This window comes from Dicentrarchus labrax, unplaced genomic scaffold (assembly GCF_905237075.1).
Source record: "Dicentrarchus labrax unplaced genomic scaffold, dlabrax2021, whole genome shotgun sequence".
Taxonomy (NCBI): domain Eukaryota; kingdom Metazoa; phylum Chordata; class Actinopteri; family Moronidae; genus Dicentrarchus; species Dicentrarchus labrax.
In genome coordinates this window covers 7,487,495-7,509,257 of record NW_026136708.1, presented here as the reverse complement: position 1 = coordinate 7,509,257, position 21,763 = coordinate 7,487,495, and the positions used below count along the sequence as shown (strand labels likewise).

Sequence of the window (21,763 nt, the reverse complement as noted above, 5' to 3'; positions counted from 1 at the left end):
ACCAGCATTATGGCCCTTATGTTGAGAATTTGACCTGTGGAAAGCACTTTTTCATAAAAATGGACATGGAAATGAGTTTTACTGTTAGTGGACTGTAACTGTTCACTCTCTCATTGTCCATCTAGGGAATGAAACACAACTGTCACCAAATCGGGACCTGCGGGAACCTCTGGAACTCCCTCAGTGGCCCCTTGCTGATCCCAGGACCCTCTTATGAGAACGACTTCATTGTCCTCAATGGTGCTCTGGTGCCAGATACAGCTCTGCGGGTGCCTGCAATTGCGCACAGTGACGGGTGGGAGGCGCTGTAGGGCTTGTGTGAACAAAACAAAGTGAAAGGGGAGGAGCAGCATCGGGAGAAAAGTGGCCACACGGTGTGCCAGCCCGTCCAAGCAGTCGCTTACATCTAAGATCCGCCGTGGCGCAGGGAGCACAGCAAAACGCGTCTGCCAAGTCCTGTCCACTCCACTTGGTGACGTGCAGAGCGGTGCACAGACAGGCAACTGACCGACCTCCACACAGCCGCTACCGGTGCACAGTGTTGTTCCTTTTGCAGTAAAATGCAACAGCAGTCTTTGCGGGATAAAGACAGCATTCATACATAAGCAGCGTCGTAGCGAAACAAGGACAAACGCCGGGGGACAGGAGCAGCGAGCGGCCGGGGAGGTAAGCGCTCCAGTCAGCGTAGGAAGAAACAGTCGCCACGCTGACTCTATGTAGGGCTTCATTTTGACGTGCTTTGTGTGAGGCAGGAGTTTTTTAGAAGGCACACGGGCACTTGTCCTATCATGAATGAATGAGAGGAGGATCATCAGTTTCACAGCCACCCCTTTGCTGAGGACCATATCCTACCAAATGGTGTGTGCGGCGCTCACGTTGTGCGCAAGCGCTCCTGCAAGAAAGAAAAAACTAACTTCACGTCTCAGAGCTTGTGACAGAAAACTGAAAGGTTTAGGAAAATAGTGAAGAAGTGTTCGTTGTAAAGGTCAGCAGCCTAGGACGAACGGATGGAGACTGCCACAGCTGTATTTTCTAAAAAGCCTGAAACAACGCCTCTTAATTCGACTTATTACAGTTAAATATAGTATGAAAAATATTAGAATTTACCTCATAAAGCCTTTAATAATGAGTAAACTATTCTGCAAAATTAAGCAGTTATTAAACTAATATAAATTTTTACACATCTTTGAATTAATGTTTGCATGCGTTCACAAAATAAACAATTCCATTAATAGGCACAGTCTGTGCACAGATTGCATACAAATAATCTTTTTTTTATTCTAGTTGTGCACACTCTGCAGGGTGTCTGAGTGTATTTATAAAATCCTATTATTATATTCTACAGATGTATATAACTTGTAGCCTACACTACGTAAGACTCATCCTCCAGACAACAAAGCATTACTCATCACAAGTCCCATGTGTTGTTACAGTGGAGTGCTGTACCTTTTGGATGTGAAGTAGAGCACCGCTTGTAAGGGACACCACTGAGCCTTTTTTCGACTCAGAAAGTTTCTGATGGATACTGAGTCCATCCATTTAGAAATGCTGCCACTCGTCCACGAAGAGCCGTGTTTCAGTTATTTACTGGCAGGTGGGAAGGTGTTTATGAAAGAATGAGGTTGGTACTAATCATAGTATTATCACATTGAATCTGTTGTCCAAGTTCAGCATGATTTATAATCAACTCTCATATCAACCAACAGCACACTTGTCAATCCTCACTTGTCTTGGCACTGATGCCTGTTTACGAGCGTGTTGATATATATAAATAGATGTACAGCTACCCGGCTTGCCTGTATGTGCTCCTATTCTTAAATTGATGCACCCCGGTGTTATTATTGTATTAATGGGGCAAACATGTGGGGCAGGAGCAGGACACCCTTACCCACTGGTGACATTTGAAAACCTAGCAGGCTATCGTGAATCAAGGCGGGGATTAAGGGCTTTAGTCCTAGTCCTCCCTGGACAGGCAGGGAGCCCTGCACTCGATGAGGTAAGACAATGCATTTGCCTCAGAGCTGGGGCCATTTAGCAGGGGCTCTTCTCGCCTCAGCTGCTGCGTATGACAGAGAATTGTCTATTTACAATATCCAGTCAACGTAGGTGGATGATTACCCAGCAGCAATATACAGAGGTGTGTGTATGTGTGTGTTCAGCTACAGCACACAGGCTCATTGTCAGGCAAGCTTTACCTCTGTGGAAGTATTGTGGTTTCTCCAGTTTGTCAAAAGCTTCTTTGCCATAAACTCAATCAGGGATAATCCTTCTATATCAAACGTGATTTAGGTTGGCCCGAGGAATTCATTTAGAAATTACCCAGAGGCATTCATCCTATTAGTAAAGGCCAAGCAAAAAAAAAACCCAACTCCTGTTGTTATGGTCAGCAGATTACAAGACTGTAGCTCAGGGCCATTTATTTTATTCTTGTATTTGACCAAGAAGGAGGGCTCTTTTGCAGAGTAAGGGGTTCATAATTTGACTGATGTGTGGGCTGTAAATATAGGCAAAGAAGGTAGGAACAAATACTGTACAGTACATTCCTCTACTTGGATGAAGTTATGATCCACTGCTGTTGCCTCTGGTGATGGACTGCAGTTTAAAGGAGTCCAGAGAACAGAAGCTGTGCCAGGCTCTCCCAACAAACATGACCGCAGAAAGCCAGGTCCTCAGTGTTTTTCATGTAACAACAATCAGATAAACATAATGGTGCCTCGGCTGCTGTAAGGCAGCAGCTCGGATGAGATGGAGCCATTCCCACTGTCTCCTTTCAAGAATGTACATATAATACTTCTGTTTATCTTCCAACCCGTCACCAAAGCAAAATAATAATGTGTGAATGTAGCTGGCAATTACGCTGATTCTGGTGGAGCAGTGGGTATTAGAAGGCCAATCTGGACAAACCCGCCCCCAATCAAAAATAAAACGGAGAGCAATTGTGTGTGTTTTTATGCCTTTGCTAGACAATGAACTCCATTTTCTCCAAGAATAAAAAGGGGTGTCCTTTTTTTGTAATCAGATTTCAAAGATGCTCCAGCAGATTTTTACCAAATTTTCAGTAATTAAAATATATTTCATAGGCTACTTTGAGTGTGCACATTTAGTCTATGTATGATTAACTTGTAGTACAAATGCAGAGGTAAATTATAAAATGTGGACAACAAGTCATTGTTGTCCACAGCTCACCTTGCTAGAAGTCTTTTTTTAGAAGCTGGAAAGACTTTATCGCACATACAAAGAACAGCATCCATACTCAATTAAAACAGAGTGAGATCCTACTGTGTGGAAGCTGTTCTTTGTATTTTTGGTTGGAAAATTTTCAGTGGATCGAGGAAAAAATGCAGTAGTAATTTGCATCACTTTAATATCTGTATGTCTGCAGTTGAAAAGGCGTAGTGTTGTGATCAGATTCTGGTAGCCAGGTGGCAATGAGGTGACATTGTGAAAATAATTTTAATACTAAAATGTCCATGGTTGTATCTCATTTTTCCAGAACATTAATCATGCATGGCGCACACATGGCTCGTTTGCATCTTTTACTAAATCGGAGTAACTTCAGGAATAATAAAAATCATTTTTTGTGATTTTCAGATTGCACTTAGCCATAGAAGTATTTTTTTTTTGTAATTTTAAACTGTAAGAGCCTCTTGAACCTGGAGTGCATTATGTGGTTGCAATGCACTTAGCACAAAAATATGAAGCAAAATTTAACCAGAGCTAAAACTATATGCAGTGAAGGGGTCGGAACACTTGCAGCATATTTCATAACTGTTGGTGAAATAATAAGTTACTTAATATTAGCAAGAGCAGCCACATGGTGTTATGGTACGTAAGTGTCATTTTAATCAAACAGTTAAAATGAAAAGAATAGTTTGGAATTTTTTGGAAATGCGTTCGTTTGCTTTCTTGCTGAGAGTTAGCTAAGAACTTAAGATTAATACCTCTCTTATAGCTGCATATATCTACATGACTTATGAGACATACAATATTATTGTGTATGGCGATAAAAAAGAGCTCAGATAAAATTAAGCAGGCTTGAATTTCTGTTATCGGGACAATTGTAAATATCTTCACATAGCTTGACTTGAAAAAGCTGTCCTACTACTTTGGGTAAGGGGACAAGGGGGAGCCTGCATCTTTTCAGTCATTCCAAAATCCTAAACCTGTCACCAAGGCTTGCCCCCACAAAAAAAATTAAACCAGATGTGTGGAAATAGTACGATGAAGATTCCAAAATAAAGAATCACAGGGAGATGAGGTGCCTATCTGTGATGCGATAAATTTGTTTCTTAACAAAATGCAAGGTAAAGTGATTACAGTATGTTTTAGTGCAAAAAGTATATTTTCATGATAATTGTTATAGTATTATATACTGCAATTATTTTGGCCACTATAATAGTGACATAAAATTATCATATCTTCCCATGTCTACGTGGACATGCATCTACTGCCAGTCGGTTAGCTTAGCTTAACTAAGTCTGGCACATAAACCCCTCTAAAGAAAAATTTCATTTTCACACGTTCTGCACAGCAATCAAACGAGATATAACGTGTTACTTAGGGAGCTTTACAAGTCATTTGAGGCAGATGTTTTAACCTTTAGACAGAGTCAGGCTAGCTGTTTCCAGTCTTTGTGGCAGTAGTAGCAGCTTATGTTTATACCGTACAGACACAAGAGTGGTATTATCTTAGCCCTGTTTATACCTGGCATTAACATGTGTCTTGGGTGATCCAATCACACAAGCCGACAGCTTAATGTTCAGGTGTAAATGCACCCAAGACGCTTTGAGGGCGCATTGAGATCTGATCATAAAGATCATGTCGGAGGGGTTCTGGGCCACATATGGCCACATCCTTTTAGCAGTGTGTACGTGAATGTGTCCTTGGCCACTGACGTCCTGCTTCCTGCGTAAGCAGAACCACATACTCATTCACGCGCCAATGACATCATATTTAAGTGTAAGAAGAAGCCACAGCAACAGGCAAAATGGATTCTCGTGGAAGGAGCACACACAAAATGCCATCTGATTTCCATTTGGACTGAAGAGTCAATGAATGAATGAGTGCAATGAAACTGGATGATTGCTATTAAACTGCTTCTTCTTTTAATTTCCAGCAGATTAGGCACGGGAAGTGCATTGCAGCCTCCTGTCAGTTAAAAACAACAATGCATTTGGTCTTTGCAAACGGAAATGATGTACGTGTTTATTTGCATATAGAGCGGGGAAGTGAGATTGGATCACAAGTGGTCACTTGAGACGTATGTGGAGATGCATGTTAATGCCAGGTGTGAACTGACATACTTGGAGCTCTCGATTTGTGATCAAGAAAGAAGCATATTAATGCCAGGTGTAAACAGGGCCTAATGCTCAGCAAGAAAGCACTTGTCCCAAAATGTCAAACTATTCCTTTTAATGCTAAAGAGGTTCTTGTGATGTGTATATTGCTCTTACCACAGAGCCCAAACTATGCTTGCCAGTATAACGTAGTTCTTAGACTCTTGTGTTTGGATCTTTGTACTCTTTAAATCCACTTTAACCTATTCACCTTATATACTTGTTGTTCTATACTTGGCTTTTGGTTCCACTTGAGACTGTCATTTGAATTCTCCCAGTAAGCATCGCATTAATAAATGGAGCCTATCATAGATAAATTGCTACAGCCACATAAGTGGTGCACGCAGGTAGCTGAGTGCAGTATGCTTATCAAGGCGGTAGCATCTTGTTTTGTTTTTTTTTCCTTTTCAAGTACTAATGTTGAAGTGGCGAGAGCAGCAGTTCAATGACAGCAGGGCCAAACTTAGATTGTCTTGTTTGAAACAACAGCTGCATCTAGGCTTTACCGTGGCCTGCAGTTGGTTAATTGTTCTGACACTAAAGCTACCGATGTTTATTAGCGTATCAAAGGTAACAGGCTTGATAGCAAACGAGTTGAGAGAATGCTTGATCTGTCTTGGGTTGGTTGACTGTGTGCAGCTTTGATATCAAGATGATGAAGGAGTTTTCAGTGAAAAGGGGAGGAGGAGGATAGGATATCCTTTTCTTCCAAGACAAAACAGATTGAGGCCATCTTTTTTTGCCACCAGGGGCTTTCAAAGTAACACCTGTAAATAATTTGTAACTGTAAATTTTGGCGTTTCTATTAATACTCATTTCTAATTTTATTTCTGCAGCCCAGTTATTCAGTAAGCTATTGAGAAACATTGCTACCATCTGGACAAATAGATGCCAGTGTTTATTTTTTGCGGCACAAATGAAGGAGTTATCCCTCAATCCTGAAAGGTGTGACACCTTTTTCTACGGACAACAAAGATTGATTTGTTTGTGGTTCAAACATCTTTACTAACCGTACACAATTAGTCTTCTGCTATTCCCACTGCAGGCTTTTTGCTATCTTTTTAATGGGTGGCAGTGATATCTTTACTTGACTATACTGCTGAATATTTAGCATCAGGGGTTATTAAAAAGCACAATATACTTGCTAATGTACACGGGGCAAGAGGCCATGAGCGAACGCCGTGCTTCCCAAGCTCTTTAGAGATCAGTGAACTTTGAAAGGCAGTCTCTTCAGCTGCCCTCTTGAACACAGTCGCTGAAGGGCTAGTGATGCTGGTATCATATTTCTAAAAAGCCTGCAGTTTCCCTGTTCAGGGACCCAAATGGTCTCAAAATGCACTAAGCTCTGAACCTCCTACATCCGTGGAGATTTGAGTTTGTAGCTCCCTTTCGAATATGAGTTTGGGTCATTTGAAATAAGGGTTTTAATTGTGAAGCTAAGAAATTTTAATAACACTTGTTAAATAATTATAGCTTGTGTTTGTGGAAACATAACTAACAGCACATTTAGGTGTTTATATAGTTTTTCTAAATGTATCTTCCATTATTTTTTACATTATCCATTTGCCTATCTCCTACGAACAAAAACATAACCGGTCAGTGATAACAGCCCTCTTTGTGGATCCATCCACATCCAAGCACTATACTGTGCACATTCATACCATACATGTTGATAGCTGTGCATTAGCCTGTGTGCTAGTGTTATTGTGGCCTTAATATTTTCTATGTAGTCCATCAGTTATGCTTTCCAGGTGGCAGAGCCAAGCTACGCTGCCCGACAAAACGCTGAGACTCATTAGGCCCTGAGCAAGCAAGCTGACACAGAGAGCCAGGGCCAAGGGCCATACTTACCAGATAGGGACCCATTTCCAAATTTACCCATAGCTTTAACCCAAACCCAAATGTCATTTCATGTGCTGTTTGAAAATATTTGGTTTCCTGAAAGAAAAAGAATAAAACCCAGTAAGCCTCTCTGAGGAGAAAAATTGAAGCCATTACCATAATTTTAATACCAACACAAATGGCTTAAATTCACTTGACATGTTTGGGGGATAGGGGGTGGAGGATTTGGTTTGGACTCGGGCCTGTGAGGCTTCATCTCGGGGCCCCTGCAGTCTGTGAGCCTGCTGTGTGGTGAGTGGCTCCATGGGGGGCAGGTTAAGCCTGTTAGCTCCATATGATGACACTGCAGGTTTTCTCCATGGATGGGGGGAGAGATGGGAAGGGAGGCGGACATGGAAAATCTTTTCTATCTTGTAGCTCATCATCACCGCCACATCTACTGCCTCCTGTTTATGCAGGCTCCTGTTAAGCCTGGCTACTGTAGTATTTCTGCTCTGCAGATATCTGACAGCCACAGCTCCCCTGGCATCTCTTTTATGAACCTTAGTCATTTTAATAAGATGTATTTTACTATTGTATCTCTACTTTGGAATAAACATCATCTTTAATAAAATATAAAATCTATTCTAGATATAGGGTTGTTAAAAATGCAGAATATACCAGACATTATTTGAGAGTGCATTGGCGCTTAGAAGGACATGGATGTATTATGTAATAATTTATTTGAAATTGAATAATTGAATCTGCCTTAAGGAGAAGCGCTGCTTAAAAAGAGGCCTGCTGGAACAGGTTTTGAGGTGGAATGTCAGACTCAAACCAGCTCTGTCCGCTTGAGGCAAACCAGACTTCAAATTACTTCAAGAGGAAAACAAATTTCACCGGTCACTGAAGTCACTTGAACTCATTTCCCCTTTGCCTTTCTTCTCAGAACCATGGGAAATTACAATAAAACTATTTGAGCATTGCCACTGCCATTTGAGTAGTGCCACTACATAACAGTGGTATGTAGTTTATGTGCAACAGTAATTGCACTGTGAAGTGTTTTCGCCCTGATTTTATCATTTGTCTTGGTATTCAAAAGGAAACAAAGCCTATTAGATAAAAAAAACATTGATATCAAGCAGGCTTTCCAAGAAATCTTATGAAATCATTAAATGACCATTATACAATATAAAGAATAACCAGAACTGACAGGTCATTGTTTGCCTGCATCTAGTGATATCCCTGCTTCTTACTCATCTAGTATGTTTTGTTATGTTGAGGGCTCTACTCATTGTGCAACTGCAAATCTCTAAATCATTTGTCTCCTGTAAGGAATGAATATGTAAATGGTTCACTGTTAATAGAAGTATACATAACTGTTACTTGCAGCCATGTCTGATTTGCATACCCCAACAGTGCAAGTTGAAAGGTGGCTTTTGAGTTAAGAGGATACATAAATCATGTGTTTGCAGGAGGTGTGATGTGGATCTGTAATAACACCCTATTTACAGCCTGTTTGCCTCAGCCTGAATGTATTCTTCTAAGGACTAGAACAGCTTATAAAATATTGGCCCCATCCCAACCACCTAATGCTGTGATGCATGTACTCCAGTGTTGATTAATTCATGTTGGCAGTCGATTTTCCCAGTATAAATACCTGCAGCACAATGACCAGGGTCATTAATTGTATTTAGTAATTACTGCACGACATCTGGCAACAAATAATAATGAAAACAGCCTGTTTTTATTTGCAGACTGTTTGCTAAAACGCGCTCGTGTTGTCTGTCAGGGGGGGTCCAGATGTTGCTGTTGATACACTGAATGATGAAAATTGTATGTTGTCACATTGACTTAAAATGAAAAAGTGTCAGTGGGTCACCTAAATATCAAAATAGGACTATTGGTGACTAGTGTATAGGGTTAAAAAAAAATAGGGGGACACACTGCTCAAATGAAAAAACCCTGGTTACTTAACCTCTCTTTATATCCTTACAGTTCATTGGAGTGGACTTAAAAGTCAGGCTATTGCCGCTCATATCTGCAGCCAAGGAAATGAACAGTGAAAATCAGTGAGAGGTAAACTCCTGCTTGGACACACATGAAGGGCAATGTTTCTGCTCGGTCTCTGTGCAGCTTGTAAATTTTATGCGTTGCAGTTTGGCTGTTTCTTGTATTCAAAGACACACAGACATTTGGCTGCGATAAAACTGACCATAATGTTAATAAGACGGCGGCTGAAGGTGGCATTGTAAAGATAGCTTTTGTCATTGCTCGGCGCCTGTGGGCCTCTGTGTAATTTTATAGCTTTCCCGAGTAGACATTTCTATTTCTCAGCATTTGCAAGATAGTCCTATCCATTCCCCCTCTCCGGACATGAATTCATTGCCGCTTCGAAAAAGAAGCCTTTTGGTTTTATGAGAGAAATCTTTAAACTGTAGTTATGCCAGTCAGTGGTCATTTGGCAGTCTGGCTGACACCGAATTTTGCAGTTTCAGTAGTAGGCCCTTGCTTTGTTTGCCTACTATCTTAAATTTTGAGACAATAGTTTCAGCCTGAAATGAATAGTCCACTTGAAATTGGCTCCAACAGTCTTTTAGAATGGAGGCAATGTGATGGCAGCCAAGTTTTATTATTAATGGCGGGTCTCTATCTCTCAGGCCCTAATTGGTCTCTGCTGATTGCTGAGCATTCTGATTAAGAAATGCCATTAAAATTGATGTATCATGCTTCCAAGTGTTTTTCACAGTTAGATAGCTCCTTCAATCAATTGATAATTACATAGATGATTTATTGCTGGGGTTCATTTTGACAAGTTTACAATAATTGGCGTGGTACAACTTTTTTCTTTACATCCTTCGAATATGAGAGAGTGGCTTCATGTGTGAAATAAATTGAAAAAACTCCTTTTATAATGTATTAATGCTGTAGCAAAGCCCAAAAATTATTTAATTGTTCCACATTTATCTAGATCCTTAAAGAACATTGATATTTTCAATTTTAGGGACTATTCATCACTTATTATGAAGTATTTATCTGTGACTTATAAGTTACTGTGACAGTTTCTCATTTTAAATGTCATTCAGTAGTGACTTTTTAGACACAAACTGCATGTTTGTCATTACGGATATGCTAGTAGTTAATTAGAGGAAGAGGAAATATAAATCTATAGGGAGAACCCAATGAGGTACTTAATGATTTTTGCTTTGTGTGGAGTTAATGGAAAACATCTCTAATTTCATGGAAAAGTAAACATTTTTCCTATGGGGTTTCAACTCAGTTTCTAGTAAAAAAGAGAGAAATGTCGGGTTTTGTTTAAACACCCGGGTGCCAAATAGTGAATTAGCTCTGTGTAATAACTGGTATCGCAGTATTCTGAATTTGTGTTACATTAAAACCATGCTCTTTTGTGTATTTATGTAGAGCTCTATGCCATTATAAGTTGTATTATCAGTGGTTTTTTTTTTTTTTCAGTCTTTTTTTCAGCAGTTGTAACTATCATACTTTGTCGTATAATAAAGACAGGTGGCAACAGAACATAATGTATTTTGGAGTAATGCTCATTACAACTTGTTTAAATATTTTCAATATATGCACAGTTGGACACTAACTTTTAATGAAATTTCACTTAGTATTTTTTTTGGCAGCATTACATAAACAGCCATATGTCATAACTTTTTTCAGACTCTCTGTACCACAGCAGACGCTTTTTAGCTCCATAAACTGATGGCGGAAAGAATTGGTCTTATATCAGCGAGCTACTGTCTTTTATCATCCTCTCGAGAAAGATTTGGCAAGGTAGCTGTTTCCATTCTTGCACAATCATCACAATGGAAATCAGGCTTCCCTTTTTTTTTAGGAATAAAGAAACATGCCTTTATCCACCATTTTTCATCTTAAAAGAAAAAATGCAGTCAAAATCATGTTCTACAGACTATTAAGTTTGACGTGATGTATGTGACTTGGAAGTAGAGTCAGCAAAACATGATGAATGAGCATTCAATAACATTTCACTTTTTTGGAAAGGTTTCCCTGTCTGCTTTGCCTCAGACATATGGCTCTATTCTGTAGCCCATCCTGAGAACTGTATATAACACCAGTGTATTATTTTGAAGGAGAGCAGATACTTTTCACTCGTTTTTAAAATATTTTTTGGCAGCATGCCTTAAGGAGAGACAGTAAGAGCAAAGAAATGTACCTGCACGTCATGAAAACCTGTGCAAAAACAAATGGTGTGACTAACTGCCCAACACAGTCAAAGCCTGTCAGTGCCTTGCTCAAAGACAGTTTTCATGCAGTTGCATATGGGAGTTTGAAAGGAAGAAAAATTCCACCCTTGACTGCTGCGTTCCATCGAATTGTAACAACCGATGCGTCCCAGAAGTTATTTTTATTCTGATGAAGTGGATCTAATTTACCTTTTTTTTTGTTCTCCCTCAAGCTGCCTCATCTATTTCTACTTCAGTAAGATGTTTCCTACATTTCCCAGAATGACTCTGGAGAGCCCCCAGACAGTGTACATAAACGTGCGTGAGAATTTCAGCTGTGGGCTTTAAGTATAGGTAGAGAGAGAAAAAGCAGTAATCCCAGTAATCCTGATGAAGTCAGAGCGAGAGGTTTTCCAGCTCAGAAAAACAGGATTTAGGTTCAACATTGCAATGCATTCTGGTTTATGAAGGCTGCTCTAGAGAAAAAAAAGTTGTATCTCTACTTGATCTATGATGGATTTCTGGTTGTATGTATGATTATTAAGTCTAGAAAGAAAGCCCCTTGCTCTTTGATCGTGAGGGGATTCTATGAAAACTCGACGTTTACATTGATTTTTAGGTCATCAGCTGCAATGAAAATATCATTAACATTTTGGCTATTGTACGTTCGGAATGAGAAAAAGATATCACCAAAACATTCAAATGATGAACACTTTATTAAGACTAAAGATTCAGTCTACATCGATCGTTATTCCTTTCATTTACTGCAATCAAGTCATAATTCAGACTAATAAAATGCCCTTGTACGCAGATTCCAAACAGAAGCAGAGACTCTTTCATACACAAACAGACGTACACAAAGAGCGGGACGTGGTGACTTCCAAAGGCTGCCACTGCAGAGGAGTCAGATGATCACTGTTTTTACGAACACCAGTGCTGTTGTTAATGTTCGACAATGAGGGCCTTTGAAGTGCCATCTCCCATGCAATCCCTCTCCTTTGTCGTCATCTTAAAAAGAGCAGAGCCTTCAGTTTTGCATATAATTGTAGAATCCTTTTTTATTTTCAATTCCCAATCCCTGAGAGCTCTCCTAACTGCAACCATATGCTTTCAGTTTGACCTTTTCCACTGCCAAATTATCCGCCGTTGACCTCTAATGTTCTCTCAGGACAGTTGGAGAGGAGCGCATGTCTCTGCGGAGTCATTTATCTCTTCTCCAGACCAAAGATTACACTAATAAATCTCTTGATGCAGATTGTTCCACACTTGAATGGGTTGTTTTATTTTTTTCATTCTTTTGAGTGAAGGAATGATGGTTTCTCGTCACTAACAGATGGTGAGCACGAGAATACTGGGGCCAGATTTATGGGCTTTTTCATTTCATTTTCTGTTTTAAAGCCTCACCATATTCACCAACTGTTATTGTTTCTGCAGGTGTAGACGGCAATACTCAAAAGATCTAATTTGTCTGTGATGAGCATCCCCATCCACCAGAGACCAAAGGTACGGTAAGATATGAAAAGCTCATTATCTTATGTCCCAATAAACATTTTATTGTACCACAGACAAGCCACACAGCATGATACAGACGCACAATAAAAAATTAGTCAGTCATATTCTGCCTCACCATTTTATTGTACATTTTTGTTTTCCCATAGAAACTATTTTGGACAATTGTCATATTAGTAATTATTATTATTATTATTAATATTATTAATATTATACTTCATAATAATTAGTTTATCCAAAGTAAAATTGGTTCTACTCCAGTATAACCTGACAAATTCCACTTTTCCAATCTTAATGCATCTTGCAGTGCATCTTGCAGTACTTGATTGTTTGATACAGCTTACTATGTGTATGTGTTCTGTGGTGTTGGCCTGGTTTAGTGGGGGGTTGATCGTCTGGAATTATTTGATATATGGCGTCATTAATTATGCTTGACATCCCTGCCGTGTCCAGAAAATGAGCTATGTCGGTCTTTGTTTCTCCACCCTGCAAAGATCTCGCCATTCTGTCAGAAAGCAAGACCAAGTCGGTCTCCAAGCAATTATGAAGTTAGAGCCTGATCTTGGGTCATTTAGAGATAGGATTACTCCTGGACCGCAGGACCCCAGGAATGTACAGACCCCTCTGGTGGTCCGCTCACCACTGATGAAATAGAATTGAATTAATGGGGTTGCCCACTGCGAGGACTGATTAGAACGACATACTGCCTTTGATCCCTGAGCGAGGTGACCAGGCGCGGGCGCCACAGGCACATGAGGAGGGGGGGGTTGGGCTTTGTGTCTGTGTGTGTCTGTGTGTCTGTTTGTGTCTGTATGTGTGTGCTTGTCCTGGGTCAGTGCATCACTGATGAACAGGACTCATTATGTGCGCTCTTTGCTGGGGTTCAACCCTCACTGGGGGGCTTCAGGTGGAAAATCATTCGGTGTTGTTTGGTTTGTGTGCTGTGGAAAACTGCTTATACTGTGGCCTCTGTGGTCCAGAGCTGTGGCGGGGTTCATGCTGCGTTCAGCTTTCACAGTTTTGCAAATTAACGGTAGTGCTGCATACATTTTGAAAGTCTCACCAGGAATCACACCTGCAGCTTGTGTTATGTCGCCGTGCAATGCTGTGGGCTGTAGTCCGTCATGTGTTAGAGTGAAATAACAAAGCTCATAAAATCTGAATTATTTGTTTACCACTGGTATTTACCACTTTGTTAGTTCAAGTGCAGCTTCTTGTGGCAAATTTGAAAATTCCTGAAGTATACGAGTTGATGAGAACCACTTGAGCGTAACATTAGGCCTTTGTGCACCAGGCTTTCTCTACCTCGTCATTAAGGCACCAGTATACTCCAACAGAAGGGCTTCTCAGACGATCGAACATCTTTTTGATGATTGAGGCTGCATCCAACAATTTCTGTAACCCAACATTCACACACACACACTTCACCCATGTGATTGGCTAAGTGTGTGGTTCAACATTTGAGCTTCTTTCTCAAGTTCTCTTTTTTTTGTGTCACTTTTTATGCGTGCTGTAGAGTGGAACAGTACGAATGATTTCCATGAGAGACTTTCTGAAAGTTAGCTGATTATTGTGTGTTGTCGCTTTAAATTACAGCAAGGTTTGCACCCTGAGTTTGAGCGTGGCTGTCCGGAACAGCCATAATCCCTTTTGCAGCCTAACATAGTTTAACAACATTCTGTTGGAACTAGTCCTTTTAGCATACCCTGGCCCGTAGCCCACAAGTTGTGAATATCTACAAACTAATCCTACCTTAGCAGTAATGACAAATTATTTTTGTCCCTTTTTGTGTCCCACAACTGTCCCGAATTCTACTTTCAACTGTCCCAGACTTAACAACCATTGTCCCAAATTGAAGTTGTTATTTTCATTCTGCATAATAACTTTGTTTCAGTAACTTGCATCACTTCATCGACTCACTCTGGTCGACCATGGAAGTTCTGCTATTTGTTCCCTGGACTCATATCTGAATAAAAAAATTTAATTACCCTAGATATTTGGCCACAATTAGTGTTCATTATTCTTTTAGTCCTTGGTTGAGTTCCTGTTTCTTCTTCTTCATTTCTGTTTGATTAATAAATGCATCACTGCAAACTGCAGTGCAAATGCAAACTTGTTTCTGATTGGTGTACGATGATGGAAATTTACATACACACACTTTGAACATTATTAATATTTAGCCAATTAATCACTAACTCACTACAGACATCGTATATTTAAAGCAAAAAACATAAAAACATTAACAAAGACTGGAAGAAGATCAAACTATTCAAATATTTACTAGCTTAAACTAACTGTTCACATATAGGCTGTATATACGGAGAGAACGAGTGAGAGAGAAAGTCAAACCTGCCCCACAAGCCTCACCTACTGACTGCCTGCGCACGGCTTAAGAGGAGAGGGAGAGACCCCGACGCAGTAGGCAGAAGGGCTGTGGACTGCGATGACTCGGAGCAGCATGAATTGGAATGAATTACTATATAATATATTGGAATATATTTCTCACCTTTTCCCTCGTGGTCGAAATAAGTTGTTAAATTTGTTGCTAGTTGCTTTTAGGATTACAGTTAAGAATGCCGGAAAAGCCACTAAATCTAGTGAGAGAGTCTCTCTCTCTAATTGATTTTTTTGTGTGTAAGCATGTGTAACTAAACATAAACCTTGTGCCGGTACCACCTCACATTTCCGTATTTGAACACCTAACAATTAAAATGATATATGCGGCCAGTTAGCTCAGTCGGTAGAGCTGGCGACCCATATACGCAGCGGCTCGGGTTCGAGTCCGACCTGCGGACCCTTGCTGCATGTCGTCCCCTCTCTCTGCCCCCCTTTCTCTCTCCAGCTATCTCTGTCAAATAAAGGTATAAAAGGCCAAAAAAATAATACTTTAAGATGATATTCCATGATGCATAAACATAATTCAATTTCTAATGATACATTTCTGTACTGTCCCAGACACTGTATTATCTGTCCCAAGTACTATTTTTATTCTCCCTGGGACAACGGAACATCCACATCCCCCCAGTTTAATACTTCACTGTCATGATCTCTAAGTCTAACTCTATTGTTTTGGCCTCTAAATCCTGCAGAGTTGCAGCTGATTATAACTATAAGTGACTATAGCATGTAATGTCTCAGATTTGGTATTTCTGTGCACTTTCTATGAATATCATAAGAAAGCTGTTTAAACTTTTATGGTCCACTATTTGATACCCTGTATTCGACCCGCTAATCTAAAATGTCTATGGGAATATCTTATGGCCAGTGGTTACCCGCCGGCTGTAAGGTGTCACCATCCGTCTCCGTGTACCCATAAAGCTCAGAGTGGTTTGGGTTTTTCCATTAGTTGGCGTGACTGTTCTTACTCCAAACAAACTGCACCACATTTAGCTTGGAATGGGACACAGACTTGCATTTTCAGGCAGCCCTGGTGTGGTTATTTGTTGCAGAGCCAATTTTGAATGCTGTTCTTCTCATTTTAACTAAGAAGAGTAAGTGATCCAAAGTTTGTTTGAACCACTCCAGACATTCTTGGTGTTAATGTACCCTAAATCATCACAGCAGAGTGTGAGAGCAAAGCATTACCACTAAAAATGTACGAAAATGACAAAAACCAAATGATCAAACACACCCCATTGCCTGCTGAATTTAAGCTGGAACACAACACAATAAGTTTTCTTTTTTTACCACATACCATGGGAAGTAATGGTCATCATCACCCTTGTTTGCCCAGCAGTGTGCTGTTTATGTTGGGCCCCCAGACGGTAAGCTGGAGCTGTCTGCCGGAATCATTCTCAAGGCCACCTCGAGTAATGATAGATGACAAGCTTCTGCGAGGAGGAAAACACGTCTCCTGGTAGCATGCAGAGCCTCTCAGACAAAGGTGCCATCAGCTGGCAGCCTACCTGCTGCACTAGTTGAGGAGGAAGGTTGGGGGGTGGCGGCGAATAAAAGCCTCAAGGGGACTCTGCAGCACTTAATGAGAAAGAAAGCTACATCTCTCCTGTTCAGGAGTGCAGTAAAGTATTGTGGGACGTGTGCAGTGACTCCTTTTTTGTCAGTGAATGCTAATAAAACCATGTGGTCACCTTTTTGTAGCTGAACACAAAGTTCCAATTTTGTCCCAGTCTACAGGACTAACTTTGACTTTGGACTGAGCATTTAATATTTATGACTTTATTATTAATTTTATATGTATTATGCAGATCTCTTTTTATTTCTGTCTGTAGTCATTATGTTATGGACCTGTTTGGGAGCGCTCTCTGGAACAGTGGGTGCAGGGCTCGCATGCCATATGCCTACCAAGACAAAATCGAAAAATGGTGTCCCTTACCTTTTGATAACTATAACTAGGTCTGTTAGAATCATGAATATGCACACCAAATTTTGTGCAAATCTGGCAATTACTTTGTTGTCTATATTCACTGATGAAGACCATAAGATGCTCTGAAATAAATGGACCTTGATTCTTACAATATTTTGTCAAACAGCTGTTCTCAAGGTCAGAAATTCATTCTGATTTTCAAATCTGGTCAGCAGTCTTCAAGGCACTACCAGAGCTGCAAGTAATGATTATTTAAATTTTTCATAAGGCTGTTTTGTGCGAACAGCAGTCCAGAATCAAAAGGTTATCTCATTGGAAAAGCTGCAAAAAAATATATTTTTTCACTAAAGGATTATTTAAAATTATTAATTGATTGATCAAAATAGATACATTTAGTTGACTTAATGTTGCAGCTATACACTACATCATGGACCAAAGTTTTGGTTAAGAGCTAACTCTGACCTAATGTGTTTGAGTGTCACTAAAGGCATTAAAAAACATTGTTTTTGAACATTCATACAAAATTTCATGGTAATCCGGTTTCTGAGATGTTTTTCTTTAGATCAATGTATTTAATGGACGGACTGACAGCCTTTGCTGCCACTCTTCATTAACATATTTCAAACATGCATTCATATATGCTTATATTCCCTTTACCATGTCAACATATGTGGTCAGTTTAGTTTTATACCATTGGAATTTGCATTCTTTGCACTCTACATGGATTACAATCCATTATTCATGTTGCCTATGGCAATAATTGCAATTAGTTTTCAATGACACACATTTTTGATAACATGGAATTAATATATTTGTTTTGCATTTTAAGAGTGCATTGTCCATGTTGTAAAATGACAGTAATGCATAATTACAGTTTGCGCTTATGCTCACATTGTGCCTCTGCCTAATGGATGGCCCTGCTGTGACGGGATAAAGACTTTAAAAAGCTCTCTCCTGTTAATTTTTAGCTGTGGCTCATGGCCTGTTATGTGACATCTCCTGCTGCCACATCTTTTTTAACATAGTTAGATACAGCAGAAGCTCTTCTTAAAAGCCCTGCATCTGTCTACCGCTATTATTAAGACGAGAAGGAGTCTTCACCTGCTGACAAAGAGGGAAAGAAGCCTTGAGAAGGGCATTTATCTGGACACAGCGCAGTAGTATTTAAGTATTTTAGCTGTAGAGACAGAAAATTATAGGGGTAGTTCTGGAAAAGGTATGTTCTTAGCAGAAAAGTGATGTCACTAATGACGAGACCTCTGACCTGGCCGCCATGAAGTGCGTGTCTGATATTGTCTTTGCTGCTGTGTGCAATCAGGTGTGCAGGAAGGAGGGAGAGGAGAAGGCAGGGAGCAAGGTCATGCTTTTCTACAAGCCTCCCCGCTGCCATTCATGAGACGACCTGCGGCCCTCACAGTGCGCAGCCACTGCCTTAATGATAAAAGTGGCTTCCTCCTTTTTTCTCCCGGACACACAGGGCTCCCATTCAAATGCCGTTACCAGACCATAACAGAGACGGAACATAAACACACACGCATAAACACCGACCGCGGCTCGCGCTGTCACACGTAGGCCTACCCGGTTTTATTCTTGTCACATAAACAGCGAGGCATTGTCTCCTGCACGCCCCTGGAGTGATTAAGACGTAAGGCACCGCAGGGGGTTGGCCCATGGTTAAAGGGGCATAGAATCCTAAGAGGCTGACACACACAAACACACACACATATACACAGCAGGGGTTTTAGCATGGCATCTTATCCAGACCATTGAGGCTAATATCTGTGAATGGGGCATGCTGGCACTTTTAGAAGTGCTATCAGTGTTGTCTCTTTTCCTTAAAGTGCCCTCAGGGAATGCACAGCATAAACGCATCATACGGGAGTGGAGAAGTATGCAACTACTTTATCTTTAGTGTCCTCACGAAGGAGTAGAGAAGTGGAATAAGGACAATACTCCTACCTTTAAAGCCATTTAAGTCCAGCTGTCACATCATGTTTTCCTCGGAAGATAAAACTTCTCCACTTTGCAGTTATAAAGGCACAACTTTACCTGCTTTGGCTCTTTGATGTCACTGTCATGTGTTCCTGGTGATGTTTAAATAACCAGCTCTTTTGTGCAGTATTTCAAATAGCACATTGTAGATTGAATAGGCTACGAAAAGCCCATTTCATTCATTGAAACAACATTTTTAACTGGTTTGAAAATGTACCCTGGCCTTCCACTGAAAAGTACTTTTAAACCTTTTTTTGTTTCATTTTGTTTAAACTTTTGTTAAAACCAGAAAACTGAAATTAAAAATATCTCTCTTGCAGTCGGTGTTGGTCCAGGATGGGCAGCAGTGACATTGAGCTAAAGACAAACAATATATGACAAATCCATCCAAAATAAAAAACATCAGGCATCTCATATTTTTAACACTGCCAGCTGCAATTTATTGATAGAACCGTGAGCTGAAGAAATACTGGGCTTTACAAAAGCACACCTGCGATGAAAAATCATTAAATTCAACAGTCAGACATCGACAAACAAGCTTTACAGGGCTGTATTCATTTATTGAAAGGCACCTTTTTTTAAAAAAATATCTCATTTTATTCCTGTTGGAAATTAGCAATTCAGTGGAGGAATGCAAGTAAAACAAGGTGACATAACGCAAAGAGAACGTTGAAAAGTACTGAGCATTACCAGCTGTCCATCCGTCCATCTATTCATCCATGACATCCTGTCAGCCATGGTTTGCCTGAACCCTCTGTTGCCAAACCTTCACTTCCCCTTTGGTGAAGATGTCCTACAGCCCGATGATATCGAGCAGCGTGCTTTGCCATTTCAGGGCATACAGGGTGTCTGTCATGTCAGCTGTCTTATTTAAGAATATGTACACCTGAACATCCCCCCATGTGCTTGGCATCCATGCAAGTGATGCCATATTGATTTTCTTACTGGGTATCTGCACTCTGGCTATGTAGAGGCATTATGGCATGACCCACATGTCAAAGCTTAGTGTGTTGCCATGCTACTGTAAGATCAGTATCACAGCAGATAAGGTATATTGTTTCTCTTAATGTCTGCAGCGGCTCTCAGCTTGCGCTTGGACAGTGTATGCTTTAGAGTTATAGGTAATTTCATCTTTGCAGAACATTCTATTATATTATATTACATTACTCTTTCCTCCTCACACGCTACAGACACCTTTTTTTTTGGTCTTACTGTTTTTTAAGCTCCACGATGACGCTGACACAATGCACATATAAAAACAGAGTCTACAGTATTACGCTGCATATGATATTCATATAAACACCATAACGTATTGCTGTTCCTTCCCCTTTGTTGCTGGCTGAACTTGACTGATCATTTTAAAACTTTCAGCTGACTCAAGCTGTTTAGTGGGCAAAAAAATATGATTTCCTCTCCTTTTGGCTTCTGGGTCAAGCTGTTGCCCAGTGCGACGGCTTCCTGTCCAGCATCAGTTTAAGAACATATTGACATTGTGAATAGCCACAGTCCACCTGCTCCGGCCCCTGTCAGATTTACAAAGATACATTTGAAAGGAAGCAATTTCCATGCCTGGTATGAAAACTCCTTTTTAACCTTAATTACATCGCCGCTCTGTAAGGACCAAATGTTCTCTGCTGAAATTAATTTCCCAACAGGGACTCTTATCAAAGAATTCAGACATACCTTCTTATCATCTGTGGTCAATGGGTCTGCGTGAAAATTTACTCTGAATTAATTGCGTGTATCATCTGCCAAATTTTTATTTGGATATCTCCCTAATGTTGACATAAGCCTTAATGGCCATCTGCAGAGTGCAACTCATTATGGCACATATCTCTATCCCTACATATGTGGGGACGTCTCATATGTTTTATGACATTTTCCACTGCTGTTCACAAGCGTGAATAAGGTGCCAAGGTTAGCGTGCACGCTTGCTCTGCTTGAGGCAGAGAAAAACTAAAACTGCATTTTCCACTTAAACAGGGACTTGAGAGGCTGCTGCCATTTATCTGAATGGTTATTGCTGAAGTCTTTCAGCAGATATGAGAGAGCTAATACAGACATTAAGTAGTTGAGCGATTTTTGGCATGCTCTATGCTAGGTCATTTGCAGTTCTACATTTTGTCAGGCTGTTGAAAATAAAGATTTGTTCTTCCGTTTCTACATGGCCTTAATGATATAGTCAGGAGGCTCTATCAGTAATCGCACCTCTTGATCCGCAGGTTGTGCATTTGGTGCACATGTAAGGCTATTAAAAAGATCCTCGAGCAGTTTATGGGTGGGACACATATGTAGTGCAGATGTCAAAACAATTCTATAGGGGCTCAGCAGAGGTTACCCCATACTTGTAAATGTGCATTCCTGCACCATATGTGTTTTTCCTCAACTCTGCCCCCAAAGCTTCTTCCAAACTCTGCATATTACTCAGGCAAAACAAATCGACTTTAAGTTTTAACTCCTGCTGCTTACTAAAATAATCTGAATTCACACACAGCCTTAGCCACTCACACAACTCAACAGTCTTTCCCTTCAAGTTGTAAACTGAAAAATGAAAGTGCTGCTTGTAAAATTGA

At 40.3% G+C, this 21,763-nt stretch overlaps 1 protein-coding gene across 4 annotated transcripts in view; it reads left to right on the top strand.

The window, feature by feature from the left end:
• Positions 1-354: 354 nt before the first annotated feature.
• The window catches only part of LOC127367926 (kelch-like protein 29), a 201,858-nt gene continuing 180,449 nt past the window's right edge, over positions 355-21,763 (top strand). For 2 of the 4 annotated variants that reach the window (XM_051408181.1, XM_051408183.1), the window contains exons 1-2: positions 355-666; positions 12,800-12,873. The gene's annotated coding sequence lies outside the window, so the exon portion shown is untranslated. The remainder of the gene's footprint in view (positions 667-12,799; positions 12,874-21,763) is intronic. The other 2 variants (XM_051408182.1, XM_051408179.1) reach the window with 2 other exon arrangements.